Consider the following 14,532-nt stretch of genomic DNA (forward strand, 5'->3'; position numbering starts at 1 on the left):
TGGAAAATTAGGAATTAGTGTTGCGGAGTCAGCAGAGAACAGCCTTAAAGATGGGAACCTGGAAACAGACAACATTGGAGTGGCCTGCAGAGGTGTTGAGGAGAAAGAGAAGGAGTAGCCATGGAGTAAAAAGACAACCAGGAGAGGGTGGCTTCATGGAAGCCAAAGGAGCAAAACTAGAGAGATGCCAGCTGGGTCAATTCGGAAAGCACCTTGTACTGAGTCCACCATTTGGAGAGACCATTAGCAGCCCTGCTCAGAGTTGTTTCAGTAGAGTGTAGGGGTAGGGAAGTGCCTGAGGCAGAGGGCAGTGAAGTGAGCTGTAACAATAGCAAGCTGTTGGAAAAGTTTGGCTATACTGTGCAGAAAACAAAACAAAATTCCTTTCAGTCAAGTCAATTCCAACTCATAGCAGAGAGAAAATTCTCAGTCTTTTCCTCTATTCCATACCACTCCCAGTCTACCTGGAACACTGCTGACTCACTTTGTCTACAAGTAAGAGAGAGAGCAAGAGAAAGACAATGTTTAGAGCAAAGAAGAACACACGGCATATACATCTGGTTGGGTAGTGCTCAAATCCATAACGGAGTCCTAATTTAATAATATAGCTAATAATGCTCAATATCCTTCTCTTTCTTTAAACAAAGCAAGAAAACAGATAGACTAATGTGTTTTTGGTTTCCTCATTCACATTCCAAAATGGCAACATGTGCTTTTTTCCCTGCCAAAATACTAAACCTTTTATAAATGTCCATGTAAAAGTCAACAACGGAAATGTTCACAAATAAATGAATATGGGAATTTTCAAGTTTTGATTATGCCCCAAATCAGGATCCACTTAGCAGCTATTTCCTTTCTCCTGCACAGGAATATCTCTTGGATGGGTATTTGTCATGAAACTCATTTCATATTTCTTCCTCTAAATAAAGAAAAATGTGACAATCATTTCCATCTTTCCGTTAAGTCAGCATGCCAGCATCAGTGGTCAAAGACTACAGGAGCACACTGTCTTAACATACTGTCACTTATTCCATAACATGCATTACTAATACTGGAATTTCTCCTCCTTATTTTTGCAATAAAATCTGATGTTTACCAAATATCAATACTATGGAGAAAAGTGGTATCAGCTGCCCTGTTTTCAACACAAGTGCTTTCCATTAGTCAAGAAACAAGTTCATAAACATGTTTTGAGTAATGGTCACAGAGGTTTGCTTTTTACTCTTAATTGCAACACGTTTTAGTTTTCCAACAGACATTGAGAAAAATGCCTGTGTTACTTGGATATTTTGTTTCATGAATAGACTGTTTTTTTCCTACTGGCTACCATACTGGAACCCTGGTGGTGCAGTGGTTAAGAGCTTGGCTGCTAACCAAAAGGCCAGTAGTTCAAATCCACCAGCCATTCCTTGGAAACCCTATGGGGCAGTTCTACTCTGTCCTATAGGGTTGCTATGAGTAGGAATTGACTCAATGGCAATGAGTTTGGTTTTTTTTTGGTTTAGTACACTGCCCTTGACAATTTTCTTTTCCATCTTTACTAAGGCACCTTCATGGTGTTTTATTTCTCTACCCATCACTTAACTTTCAGCCTTGTCTGTGAAATGAGTTCCATGGCAAATGTAAAATGTTCTTTCCTTGTCCCTCTTTCCTCCCCCCTCCATGAGTGACTTTATCTGTTTCCAATGTTTCAAACTGAGTCTACATCCTCTCTTTCTAAGAAATAGTTCACTCTGTTTCACACTCCAGCCACATATCGCCAAAGATCGCATCAAACTTAATGCAAAAGAATATAAACTACTAATTGTCTTTACCCTCAAATCTGCCCCAGTTCCAAGATAATAACTGATAAATTATGTGACCTTCACCTCTAGTTCAAAAACTAGAAATGTTAAAATTATTTCTATTTTCCAGTCCTCCACTGCAACAAATCCCTTATCAAATCATATTGATTTTCCGAAGAATTATCTGTCAAATTTAACTTGTTCACTTCATCTCTAATTCCATCCCATTATGAGGACAAGGATTCCTTTGTTCAGACAAGGGCAACAGCTTCTCTCCATTATTCTCTTTTGCCACCCATCTCTCCTCTTGCCAGTCCATCGGGTACACTCTCATCAGAGTTGTTTTATATAAAATAAATATGCTGAAGCACTCGCCTTGAAAACCTGTTGATTCCCAATCATTTATAACATCCAAAATCCTTAATATGTATTAGAAAACTCTTTACAGTCTATTCCCAACTATACCCCCAGACTCACGTGCCACCTACCCTTCTCACAGTTCTTCAAAACCCCATTCCATTTTGATAATCTGTGCCCTTTATTTATATGGTTCCTTGAGCATGAAATATTCTTACCTACTTTGTCCCACGAGAAACACATACACACTTTTCAAAATTGCTGATAGACACTACAAATGCTCACCCATATTGGTGTTCTCTTCTTCTTCCTTGCCACAGTGGTAGACATAGTACCATATGACCAAGTTCCAAACAATTTAATGTGAGCAGAAGTGATATCTACCATTTCTAGGCCTGTCCCCAAAACTATTTGTATAGTTCTTCGTGGGAAGCTCATATTTCTTATCTGCTAACTGGGTGCACAGGATCATGTGAAGGCCTCTGAGACCTCAGAATATGCTTGGAGGAAGCCTGACTCCCTGAATGGCTTAGAATATGAGTCACATGTTGGAGGAAGCCTGACTCCTTGAATGGCTCCATGGAGCAAAGCTCCCCTGCCAACCAGCACTGAGCTGTGATGTAGGCAAGAAGGAAACATTTATTACAGTTAGTCACTGAGATTTAGAGATTGTTTGTAACAGCACGTGGTGTTACTTGCCTTAACTGATGTAAGGACCTAATGAGGTTATCATTTTCAAAGAACTTCAAAGAGAAGGACAGGACTTTCCAATAAACTCCTACATTAACATATTAATGTGCTCTTTCAAAAATATAACATTTTTTCTTGATTTTTCCTGGTCAAGTTGTATTTCTAAATGGATTTTTCCAGGTAACGTTGTCTAAGAAGAGATAATAGAGATATTTTTAAAAATTATTTTCATGATCTGGTGTTTCACAAAACATCACCTTAAACAGAGTTAAGTAAGTGTATGTGATCGTGAGTATATTTAATTACAGCTTTCCCAGTCTTTGATGAACTAAAGAGTTTTGTGAATCTCCAAGAGGATTTAGAGTAAGCGACATTTTCCAAAATTTTTAATTAGAGTATCCCTTTTCAAGGTACACATATTAATGACTCTTTAATCAAGTTTCCACGCAATCAAGATGTATTGATAATTACTGGTGACTGGAATACAAAAGTTGGGAACCGAGAAGAAGGATCAGTCGTTGGAAAATATGGCCTTGATGATAGAAATGACACTGCAGATCATATGATAGAATTTTGCAAACATCTTTTTCCAACAATATAAACAGTGAATATACATGTGGTCCTTGCCAGATGGAATACACAGGAATCAAATCTACTACATCTGTGGAAAGAGACAATGGAGAAGGTCAATATTATCAGCAAGAACAAGGCCAGGGGCCAACTTCTGAACAGATCATCAGCTGCTTGAAGCTGAAGAAAAATAAAACAAGTCCATGAGAGCAAAAATACTATCTTTAGTATATCCCACCTGAATTTAGAGACCATATCAAGAATAGATTTGACACATTGAACAATAATGACCAAAGACCAGATGAGTTGTGAGATGACATCAAGCACATCATACATGAAGAAAGCAAAAGGTCATTAAAAAGACAGGAAAGAAAAAAAAAGACAAAAATAGATGTCAGAAGAGACTCTGAAACTTGCTAAAGTACATGGAAGAAATGATAAAGTAAAAGGACTGATCAGAAGATTTCAAAGGGCAACTTGCGAAGACAAAATAAAGTATTATAATGAGATATGCAAAGAGGTGGAAGTAGAAAACCAAAAGGGAAGAACATGTTCGACATTTCTCAAGCTGAAAGAACTGAAGAAAAAATTCTAGTCTGAATTGTAATATGAAAAGATTACATGGGCAATGTACTGAATGATGCAGTAAGCTTCAAAATAAGATGGAAGGAATACACAGAGTCACTGTACAACACCTGGAAATATGAATATGTAGTCCAGGTAATATAAAATTATGTAGTATAAGCTTTAGAAAAACCCAATCTCATCACAGTGGACAGAATAATAATATTAATAATAGAGGATGAGGAGGAGGAAAACAAAGAAGGAGGAGAAAGAAAAAAGAGAAGGAAAATTAAATTGTTGATATGTACCAATAGCTCTACTGACTGCACTATCATTTAATACATATATTTCTAAGTTTGGTACTATTTTTTGTTAGGAATTCTGAGGGCTCTATTCACAAACATAAAAATTAATCACACTCTTTCCTCTCTCCAAAGCGGTGTTCAAAAATGACAGATAGCTATCAAAATATCTTCTTTACTGTTATTTTGATTTAGAGACGATAGTTTGGACATGTAAGCAAAATCAGTCTTTGTATTTCTTCTTCCTGAAATGCCACCTTCCCAATGAGGCCAGTTGAATAAAATAATAGGTAGGTACCTTGGTGTGACAGCAAGCATGGTCTACAGCAAGCAATAACTACCTAGAGACTTGTAGAATACTGAAGGGTGGAGAGCCAGTAAACTCATATCACAGGCATCAGAAAGGGAGTTGCAGTGACAAGTAATCCAATTTAAATACTTGCCCCCTCTTTAATTATTCTCTGCAAAGTATCAAGAGTACTACAACACAGCATTTCAGAAACATAGTAGAATGGCAAAAGGAGAGGAAAGAGTAAGGGCAGATAACTTCCAAGATGGCTCTTAATAATCCCCATCACTTAATATTTACAACCTTACATAATCCTCTCTTTAGTATCTTGTTTCTAACCACTTGAATATCTCAGTGTTCATGGGATATCAATCCTATAATTAGATTACAAAGTTTCTGACTTCCATCTTGGTGGCACATTCTCTCCCTGGCATGCTTTCATGAGCAAGTTGCCATGTTGGAAAGTCCCAAGTGGTAAGTAACTGAGGACAGCTTCCAGCCAACAGCCAGCTGGAAACTAAGTTCCTCAGTCTGATAGCCTGAAATTTGGGAGTAACCACATAAGTGAGCTTGGAAGCAGATCCTTCTCCAGTCAAGTCTTCATATGAGACCTCAGCCCTTGCTGATACCTTGACTGGAGCCTGTGAGAGACCCTAAAACAGAGGACCCAGGAGAGTCTTGCCAGTACTCTTCACTCACAGAAACTGTGAGAACGTAAATTGTTATTTTAAGCCCCCAGATTCATTGTAATGTGTTATACAACAATAGATAACTAACACAAGGTGTCATGGATTGAATTGTGACCCCCTAAAATGTTTATCAACTTGGCTAGACCATGATTCCCAGTATTGTGTGATTGTCCACCATTTTGTCATCTGATATGATTTTCCTATGTGTTGTAAATTCTATCTTTATGATGTTAATGAGGTGTGATTATCAGTAGTTATGTTAATGAGGCAAGACTCAATCTATAAGATTAGGTTGTGTTTTAAGTCAATCTCTTTTGAGATAAAAAAGAGAGAAGCAAGCAGAGAGATATGGGGACCTCATTCCACCAAGAAAGAAGCACAGGCAGCATAGGACGTGCTTTGCTCTGAGAAGCTCCTTGACCAGGGGAAGATTGATGACAAAGAACTTTCCCCAGAGCCGACAGAGATAGAAAGCCTTCCCCTGGAGCTGGTACCCTGAATTTGGACTTCTAGCCTCCTAGAGTGTGAGAGACTAAATTTCTCTTTGTTAAAGCCATCCACATGTAGTATTTCTGTTAATAGCAGCACTAGATAACTAACATACAAGGCTAGCCAGTGTTCTCTGCCAGATTGCCACTTAATGCTAAATGTTGTGATTTTATTGATTGTATTTTAGATATCATTCTATGCCGGTGAAGCTTAACCAAAATATGCATGGATGTAAGCTGTCAGATGGTTTAATGTGAAACTGTCCTTGAAAGCACACAGTGATAATAAGCTGTGCATTATCTAGTCTCTTTGTGACAGTGATATGGATTAAATTGTGGCCCCCTAAAAATATGTGTTGTAATCTTAACCCCTATACCTGTGGATGTACTCCTGTTTGGAAATAGGGTTTTGTGTTGTTAAGTTAATTAGGTCATACCTGAGTAAGTTGGATTCTAAATCTAATCAGTTGAGATCGTATCTGTGTAAGATACATCCTAAATCTAATCACTTCTGAGTTAGAAAAAGAGAAGAATGGACAAAGAGACACAGGCCCACACAGGGTAAGACAGATGCCAAGTGAGTATCACCAAAGAGCCAAGCAATGTCTGGGGCCACCAACAAGGAAGAAATTGGTTTATCTGAAACCTTGATTTGGACTTAGCCTCCAGAACTGTGAAAAAATACATTTCTGTTTTTTAAAGCCACCCACTTTTGATATTTCTGCTATAGTATCACTAAGTAACTAAGTAATATACCTTAAATTAACACATTATCCTAAACTAATAGTTTGGTTCTCACTGCTCTTACTAACTATTGTTAATAACTACTATTACAATTCACAGTTACTATTACTGTGTGACCTTGTTGTTGTTGGTGTCTTTGTTAGGTGCTATCGAGTTGGCTTCAACTCATGGTGATCTTATGTATAACAGAATGAAATATTGCTCAGTCCTGTATCATCCTCACAATCATTGCTACATGAGCCCATTGTTGCAACCATTGTGTTAATCCATCTTGTTGAAGGTCTGTCTCTTTTTTGCTGACCCTTTACTTTATCTAGTACCTTGTCCTTCTCCAGTGATTGGTCCCTCCTGATGATGTGTCCAAAATTTCTCTGAGCTTCGGTTTTCTCACCCATCAAATGGATATAGAATGAGGATTACTGAGATAATATATGTAAAGTTTTAGCACAACTTCCAGATCACAGAAATCATTTATTAAATGTTAAATCTTATTATTGTAAAAATAATAAAAGTAATTACTGCCACATGTTAAACCAGTCTGTACCAATAGGCTTCCTAAGTTTCTAGACCTAAGGCGTCTTTCCCATGACACTACACTGACATAGTTTCTGGCGCATTACTTAATGTCTTCTAGTGAAACAGGCAAATCTTAAAATTTACCAAGAAACAATTTCCCAGAAACCTGTAATTAACAAACTCCACTGAATTATCAAAAGGGTCTTCAGTGATACTTCTAAGAGAAGGAAACTGTGGGGAAAAGAGAAAACGGCAGATCTGGCAAATCCTTACCTAATTAAACTTTTATTATCATTTCTACAAAATTATGTCACAATAGTAAGTCAAAGAAATCTTTCCTTTGGGGGGAACAACCCCCTTCCCTAAACCCAATCAAAACAGACTGCTGAAGAGTTCATAAAAATGGGAAAATCAAGAGTAATTTTCAATTGCATGTAGTACATGGGACACAAAAAGACGGTGGTCCCTTTCTCTTCTGTATGAAACCAGATAAAGTACTCTTGATTCAGTCAGGCATGTAGAGAACTAAACTTATTACTTAACCAGAGTCCATTATCCCTCCATAATTAGAGAATTGTCTTTATGACCATTCCATTAAACCATGAGCAAACATCTTTTCAAAATAAACACCTAACAAAAATTCCTTAAGATGTATTAGTAAGTATAGAATACTCTACAATAGTTTCTTGTTAAAAAGTTATTTACGAGAAACATGTACTTAGGGAAACATGTAAAACAAATGATATTGAAAGTTCTCTTTCTCAAGTTTATCTATCTCAAGTTTATGTAAAGACACTGGAAAAGGTAAAAATCAAGATGAACCTCTGCTGCTCTGTGCCAGGCACTGTGCTAGGTACCATCTCATTCTCAAAGTTATCTTGCAAAGATTTCTGCAAATTAGGTGTCATCCCCACCCTCTTTTGACCAACTAGGAAACTACAGCTCTGAGATTATTTTATTTGCTGGGTATATGAAGATTTATGTTCATACATAAATCCTAAGTTTTTTGTGGGATTTCCAAAAGTAAAGATCTCTTTACCTAGAGGCATGACAAAATATTCTGGTTTCTAATGTTATAAAGAGGGAGCAAGGCTACCTTTTAGCCAAGAATGCATCTCTAGAAAAGATTATTCCACATTGATCCAAATGCCTATGATAAACCAAGAACAAATACTTAAAAAGTCTGATGTATGAAATCAGAGAGTTTACCTGATTTCCATCTTTAACATTCCTACATACTGTTAAGGAATTAAACCAGTTGCCATCAACTCGATTTGAACTCATGGTGCCCCATGTGTGTCAAAGTAGAACTTTACCCTACAGGATTTTCAATAGCTGATTTTCTAGAAGTAGATTGCCAGGTCTTACTTCCAAGGCACCTCTGGGTGGACTTGAACCATCGACTTTTCAGTTAGCGTCAGAGTGTGTTAACTATTTGCACTACCCAGGCACTCTATGGTGCATGAAAGGAGCTCCCTTTCAGATGATCAGGGAATGAACAGCTACAAAACACTATTTGAATTTTTTAGTCTTTTGAGTTTTGTTGATATTTTCTTTGTAGTTCAAATAATGAATTATACTGAGCCATAACAATATTTTGCCAGTAATTTCTGAGTAACAATAGCATAAGGAAGAATGAGAGAGGTCATGGTGTGGAATTCTGTGTGTCTTGCTAAGGTAGGTGCCCAGTGTGTGAACAATTGTTCTCACTCTAACACAGGTGATGGCCATGATGACCCGACATGGGTCACTAATTCCCAAAAACAGTTTTCTGTGGGCTACTGGCAACTAAATGATCCAAGGTACAAATATCATCCTAATTCAGTTTATGTGGGGCCAAGCCCTCCCGTCTACCTTTGCGAAAAGCTTAGATTAGAGTCAGGTAGAACTGGTTGTAAATCTGGTTTTTTCACTTACCAACTGAATGACCTGGAGCAGTGTTCTCATTTATAAACTATGACTAGCATAAGCACCTACACCCTGACTTTGTGACGAACAATCACACAATAGAGACAGTTAAGATCCTCGGCATAGTGTGTGGTACAAATGTTACCTATCACTGTTAGTTATTTCCTTGATAGCTTACATGATTAGAGAGGCTGAGCCTTGTTCAGCAAGAGCATCAGGTCAGCATCCAGCAAGAGTGATTCTGAGACATATACAGCATTGACCACTTTATCTGGAATCACAAAGCTTAAAGGAAACTTAATCGTCATTTGGTCCAATTCACCTAATTCTGCAGATGATAAGAATAATTATGTTTTATCCATAACCACTCAGAAAGTTGGTGGCACAACAGAAACTGAACCGAGGACTTCATACTCTCTGTTTAGTTCCTGAAGTCCCCAGGTGGTGCAAACAGTAAGCACTTGGCTACTAGCTGAAAGACTGGTGATTCAAATCCATATGGAAGTGCCTAAGAAGAAAGGCCTGGTGATCTACTTCCAAAAGATCACAGCCACTGAAACCTCTATGGCGCACGGTTCTACTTCGAAACTTATGGGATCACAATGAGTTGGAATTAACTCAATGGCAACTATTTTTTGTTGTTGTTGTTTTGTTTAGTTCCTACCCATAAAAAAAACCCGTTGCCGTCGACTCAATTCCATTTGCCTATTATTACTTGTCAGATGAATTATTAGTGGTAATTATCTCCATTGCATATATGGGGAAATTAAAATCATGAATTTTTTTTTCCACTTCAGAGTGCTATTTCTAAACTGACTCTGTTTCCGCAGCTATTGATGCTGTTGTTATTTGCCATCAAGTCAATTCCAACTCATGGTGACGCTGTATGTGCAGAATAGAACTGTTCCATAGGGTTTTCAAGGCTGTAACCTTTCATGAAACAGATCATCAGGCCTGTCTTCCAAGGTGCCTCTGGGAGGGTTTGAACCACCAACCTTTCAGCTAGTAGTCAAGGGCTTAACCATTTGCGCCACCCAATGGTAATGGCACATACTGGCATTCTCTCAAAAAATAAACGCTTCCTCCCGTTCCACTGATCATTGGCAATAAAAGAAATACACTTGCCAGTGTTGGTCCACTGGCCCTCTCCTCTACTGTATAGTAGAAAGTGTATAATTATATTTTTGTGCTAATAAGATCAGAAATTTTCTAATAATATTCTGTTTCATTTCTGCGCTATTATTAATTAACAAAACATTCTGTGTAAAGAATGTGTCCCTGATGTTGCAGGGGTAGAGTGGGGGAAGATGGAGACAACATTAAAAGGTAAAAAGGAGTATACAACAGTGGTAGTATAGACAGCTTAAGTTTTCTAGGCTATGGAAGTAAGAATCTCGTTTAATCCAGTTATCTTTTATTTGGACCAATAGTTCAGTGGTTTGCCCCCTGTGGTACTATCACCTCATTTTCATGGTATAGCTGCATTTGTTTTTGCTTCTATTTGCTCATAGAAATTTGTCTAGCATTCAAGTCTTTTTATTCACATCTAATTTCAGTATAGTTATTTTTGCATTTTTCTAATCTCCCTCCTAGAGTACGTGATCCTTGAGAACTGAAAAGGAGTCTTTCCCTACAACGGAAAGTTTCTGAGAACAGGTCTCATTTTATCAAACCTACCACTACTGTTATCTACAAGTCACAACACAGTGAGTTCCAAACAAGTAATTGTTGAATGAGTTAATATCCCTCTTAATTTATTCTCACTTACTAAACATTTATTAAATTAGCCATATACAGAGGATAACTGTTTAAAAATTCATTTTTGTATCTTCTACATGGTGCATTGCACAAGGTTAATGCTCTATCTCGTTTGCTGAATACACCACAGAGTCTCAGAAGATTGTAAGCTCATAACCGACTTTTCAAATAGAGTATTGTTAACCTCATATTAAATTATCTTGATGGTTCTAAAAGCCACTTCTATCAAAATTTAAACATTCCTAGTTGGTAAATTCTATATCCAGAGTTAGGGATATAATAAAAGACCTGTGTGCTAATAATGAGTTATGGCACTCGTTTGGCCACTGGAAGTAATTTCTGGGCTATAACAAAAGTCTTTTTAACCTGGCCCTTCTAGCCAGGTTCAGGGAGGGGTCTACTACTGTGGCTTATCCCTCAGTTTGGGAGGATATCTACTTAATCCTACAGGGCATCTCTGAAACCTGGGCAAAGGTGCCAGTAGGGTGGTTGATACTGAGTCTGAGTGCCAGTCTGAGATTTGATTAAATGGAGCAATTACATTCGGACATCCCAAGGCAGGAGAATTAGAGTAGATACCCAGAATGTTCTCGGGACAGGGTTTCAAGACGTCAAATTTACCTTTATCTCAATGGGCATGCTCATGAAATAAAACCACAAAATGAGATAGTTGGGTAAACCAAGTAATAGAATCAGTAAAAGAAAGACAGCCAGCCAGGCAGGATTGTGCAATGAGGGGCTAAGTAACTCAAGGTTCTCTCATTCTGGGCACCAGCAGCCAGTATGCAGGTAGGATGAACTAGTTTAACAGCTGAAGGTAAATTTTAACACAAGATTCTGTAAGGGCACAATCTCTCCCTTTACTCACTTCAGTGGCACCCCGCTGGGCTGAACTAGAGAACGCAGGCCAACTAAACGTACTGTGAAAATGCAGGCTCAGGGCCATTGGCTAGGACAAGTTCTGGGCTTATCACCCATGCAATTTGACTGACGTTAAAGAGTTGGAGTTGATGGAAGCCAAGGAGCAGTGGGCAAACAGCCTGACATTTTTTGGAGCAAAGACATCATTCAATTATTCCTCCTCCCTCCAGCATTGATTTTCAGGCAGTCCTGCATTGTACATTTTCCGCTCTTTGAAGTAAAGCACTAGCAGGAGATTGCATGTTGTTTCAAAATGAAAGAGACACAGTGCTGCTTTCTCCCCCTTCCTTGAATCAGGTGGCTATTTTCCAATATTAATAAAAAGTCTTGTTTCTGTAAAACTAACCTCAAACTCTATTCTCTACCTCATTCCAAGGGTTTGATGACAAACTTGGCATACTTAATTTTATAGATCCAAATCAATGTTGAACCCACCAGAAAGCCCAGTGCCCTATGGTAACACAAAAGCACGGTTATTTTTGGACTGAAACTGCTTAGCACAAGCACAGCTGCGAAGGTTTGTCTCACATCCAGAGGATCGTCTTTATTTTCCAAACAGTATCCAAAAGCCATAGAAACCCAGCTCAGACAACATTATTAATATGAAATAAAGTTATGTCACACCTGATTTTCAAAGATGGTAAATCCACCGACACCAGTAAAATTAAATAAATATTTGAAGTCTGAAGATAACATCTACAAAGAAAGCCAGGAAAAATGAAAATTTAAAAATCTGGTTTAGAAAAAAAAAGTCTTTTCTATTAGGTTCTTTTTCCCTGACTATTAAATACTAACTACATATTGACTACAGAAATGCAGTGTATTCAAAGATGAAAGTACCGTCTAAATTGAAATTATTAGGGATAAATATACAGTTCTATAAAATTGGTTGTACATTGGTGTTGCGTGCAGCCAAATGAGTTTTTGGATACACCCAATCTGATCATGTCACTCTCCTGCTTAAATGTTTTACTGACACCCCACTGAACTCTGTTGTTGGAAGGAGCCCTAGTCGCACCACAGTTAAGCACTCAGCTGCTAACCGAAAGGTTGGCGGCTCGAACCCACCCAGTGGTTCTATGGGAGAAAGACCTGGAGATCCTCCATAATGATTATGCTTAGAAAAACCCATGCAGGAAGCTCTACTCTGTCATGGGGTTAATATGCGTCAGAATCAACATGATGGCACCTAACAACAATATTGAACTCAGGGTATCTTTCAGAAATCCTTTAAAATTCTGGTCTCTGGTTACCTATCCAACCTCCTCTATAAATTTCACTCATCCTCACCCTACTAACCCTACCCCAGCATCATACCATTCTACTTCCTTCTGGGAGTGTTGTGTCTATATTGGTCCTACTTTCTAGAATTATGATGCATCTTCACTTTAGGGCTCACTATTCCATGAAAAAAGTCTCTGGAATATGTTAGGAGTTCCTTTATTGAGGTACTCTGTGGTCACTGCTATGGCACCTATTATCATATGTTTTCTACTTGCAGATTGACTAATCTACATGCTTCACTAGCTGCATGTTTCTTGATGGCAGGGACTGAGGCACTCATGCTTTTCTTCGTCAATAGATGTCCAATATATAATTGTTGAATGAATGAGTGAAAGTTACATAGTCAATGAATCTAAACGTTAAATGAGGTTGCAAAAAAAAAAAAACTAACAGAATTAAGCTGTTTCCATAGAAAAATTATCTTCACAATAAAAGAGAAAATAATTGTGTTACATTCTACACTGGATTAGGGTATCTCTAGGGAATTTTGCTCAGTTTGGGGCACTATATTGCTTGGTGACTTCCCCCCCCGCCAAAAGTTGCTAAGATCACACTAGAAATCTTTGGAAAAAACATAAGCTATAACATTATAAGAAACATCTACTTTATTAGTATCCAGAGATAACATTTGTTGATGTTTCCACCTCTCCTTCCAGAATTTTTTAAATGAGTATTAACATTTAAAAGGAATGGTGACAGACTATATTTTGTTCAATGTAATGTAAACATAATGGTAAAGAACCTAGAAACAATTACCAATGGAAAAAGAAGAAAAGAAGGCCTTTCTTCAGAGTCATAATTAACTGTCTTCCAATACTGACAAAATCATCATGTGGAATAGAAACTAAGCTCAAGTCTATACGACTTTTGAGAGTTAAACTAGTATCAGAGTAGTAATGTTGCATTAGCTACATTTCAGCTCAGTATAAGAAATAATGCTCTAAAAATTAGAGCTTCCTGCAAAATGAGTGAGATTCTCTTTCAGGCAATGAGTTTCTTTTTACCTGGATGTAATTAAAGAGATACATATGTGTGCACATTCAAAAGAGAAGTGATTCAACAGAATGCAGAAATTATCAAATAGTATCATTAATATCACGCGCAAAGAAAATTCTGCTGAAGATAACTCAAAAATAATTGCAGCAATACATCAACAGGGAACTGCCAGAAATTCAAGTCGCATTCAGAAGACAACATGGAATAAGGGATATCACTGCTGATGTCAGATGGATCTTGGCTGAAAGCAGAGAATACCAGAAAGATGTTTACCTGTGTTTTATTGACTATGCAAAGGCATAATTTGTTATGGATCACAACAAATTATGGGTAACATTGTGAAGAATGGGAATTCCAGAACACTTAATTGTGATCATGGGGAACCTGTGCATAGACTAAGAGGCAGTCATTGGAACAGAACAAGGGAATACTGCATGGTTTAAAATCAGGAAAGGTGTGTTTCAGGGTTGTATCTATCACCACACTTATTTGATCTGTATGCTGAGCAAATAATCTGAGAAACTAGACTATCTGAAGAAGAAAGGGGAATCAGGATTGGAGGAAGACTCATTAACAACCTATGATATGCAGATGACAAAACTTTGCCTGCTGAAAGTGAAGAGGACTTGAACCACTTACTGATGAAGATCAAAGACCACAGCCTTCAGTATG

The sequence above is a fragment of the Trichechus manatus genome, unplaced genomic scaffold, assembly GCF_000243295.1.
Source record: "Trichechus manatus latirostris isolate Lorelei unplaced genomic scaffold, TriManLat1.0 scaffold00034, whole genome shotgun sequence".
In the NCBI taxonomy this organism is placed as follows: Eukaryota; Metazoa; Chordata; class Mammalia; order Sirenia; family Trichechidae; genus Trichechus; species Trichechus manatus.